Below are 2459 nucleotides of genomic sequence, written 5' to 3'. Positions count from 1 at the left end.
TTTACTTTTTTGATTACGTTGGTGGCCATTTTATCACCGGAAAGATTGGCCTCCAGGATGGAACCTAGGTAGGTAATTTGATCTTTTCGTGTGATAATATTGTCACCCACTCTAACCAAGCATCATGTTTAAATTTTTAACCTCATATTGTGAACCACATATTTATTGTATGCATCATGCAATTATTATGAATTATCCTTTATGAACCATTTGACCATGAATGTTGGTATTTTAGCTATTTTAGTATTTTTTATAGTAAGCATTTTAATAACAGCACTTACATATTCAGATTTTAAATCCTCAGAAAATGTTCCAGGAACAATAAACTTCCAGATCTCAAAGTATTCCGGCCCAGTGCTGTTCCGGGCAGCAAATTTTGATTTTAGTTTTAGTCATAATTATAGTCTCTCTTCAATAGTTTTTAATTTAGTTTCAGTCACATTTTAGTCACCTGGAACGTTTTAGTGTTAGTCTAGGTTTAGTCGACTTAAATATCATAAGATTTTAGTCGACTAAATCTACAGTTGATTTAGTCGACTAAAAATGTGTCTTGGCGGGCCTTGATGCCGTCGAAATGACTGATTTTACACTTGCTGAAAATAGCCGATCTACAAGATTGAGCTTGTAGATCTGCTATTTTCAGCATGCAACCGATAACATGACATATGCTGGATCTCTTGTCTACTAGTCCCTTCCTAACATTTTAGTCTAGTTTTTAATTGTTGACGAAACAAACGTCAGTATATTTAGTCTTAGTTGGAGTCAGTGAAAAAAGGTAGTCGATGGACATTTTTCGTCTTCGTTTTAGTCGACGAAAACAACACTGTCCCCGCCTCCCTGCTCTGTGGGTTAACTAGTTCTAATTCTGGTTCCATTTAGCTCTTAAACAAGTCTCTCTCTAACAGGCAGGCAGGCAGGGAGGCAGGCAGGCAGGCAGGCAGGCAGGCAGGCAGGCAGGCAGGCAGGCAGGCAGGCAGGCAGACAGACCTGCCTCACTTCCTGGAACTATTGCTCACGTGCCTTTCCCCCACAGCGCCCTCTACTGATCAAGCCTGTAGTCAACAGAAAATGGAGGACCATATGGTTCAACTACACACAACACAATATATGTTCCATACAGTATGCACTGCATTACAGGGTTTAATATTCAACCATATTTTAATAATATTCCCTTATGTTTTTTGTGTCATTGTCCTTCAATACTCATATCAGGACAGGAAATACATTTAGGTGGCTAAATGTAAACGGTGCATTTATATATAAAATAACAATCAAACTTTATTCATAGAGCACCTTTCAAATTTGCATTACAAAGTGCTTTACATCTAGACAAATAGTGGAATATGCAACAAACTAATCTAAAGTATTAGATTGGCAGTGAAGGCTAATCTATAAGTGTGTTTTCAAAAGGGATTTAAAAGATCAATCAATCAATCAATCAATCAATCAGACAGACACATTTGAGAAATGTTTTTGTAGATCTGCTATGTTCTGATTATTTTCTAAATATTTGATGCTTGTAGATCTGCTATTTTCTAAATATTGGATGCTTGTAGATCTGCTATTTTATAATTATTTGATGCTTGTAAATCTGCTATTTTCTAAATATTTGATGCTTGTAGATCTGCTATTTTATAATTATCTGATGCTTGTAAATCTGCTATTTTCAAAATATTTGATGCTTGTAGATCTGCTATTTTCTAAATATTTGATGCTTGTAGATCTGCTATTTTCTAAATATTTGATGCTTGTAGATCTGCTATTTTCTAAATATTTGATGCTTGTAGATCTGCTATTTTCTAATTATTTGATGCTTGTAAATCTGCTATTTTCTAAATATTTGATGCTTGTAGATCTGCTATTTTATAATTATCTGATGCTTGCAAATCTGCTATTTTCTAAATATTTGATGCTTGTAGATCTGCTATTTTCTAAATATTTGATGCTTGTAGATCTGCTATTTTCTAATTATTTGATGCTTGTAAATCTGCTATTTTCTAAATATTTGATGCTTGTAGATCTGCTATTTTCTAATTATTTGATGCTTGCAAATCTGCTATTTTCTAAATATTTGATGCTTGTAGATCTGCTATTTTCTAAATATTTGTATACATTTTAATTTATTTATGCCTATAGTGAGTAGCCTACTTTATAAGTACATTTTGTACTTTATAAGTACAATACTTTTGTACTTTTTACTCAAGTAAATGTAAATGTTGAATTCCGGACATATACTAGTTGGGCGTAGAGAGTATTTCTATATTTGCAATATTGATATTTTTTACTTAAAGTCATAACAAAAAGTCAACTGTATACCTTTTCCACCGTGGACAATATCCAGGATGCTCATCCTGTGTTCGCCAGCAGGGGGAGACAATCACCGTCCAATGGGAAACTACAAACGTCATCATTAAGGGACGACGTTAGGAGGAGGACGTAGAAGGTGTGCGACACAAACA

This window comes from Protomyctophum parallelum (assembly GCF_964188405.1).
Source record: "Protomyctophum parallelum genome assembly, chromosome: 11".
NCBI classification, from domain to species: Eukaryota; Metazoa; Chordata; class Actinopteri; order Myctophiformes; family Myctophidae; genus Protomyctophum; species Protomyctophum parallelum.
The sequence above is the reverse complement of the archived record's forward strand: the minus strand, read 5'-3'. Positions refer to the sequence as shown.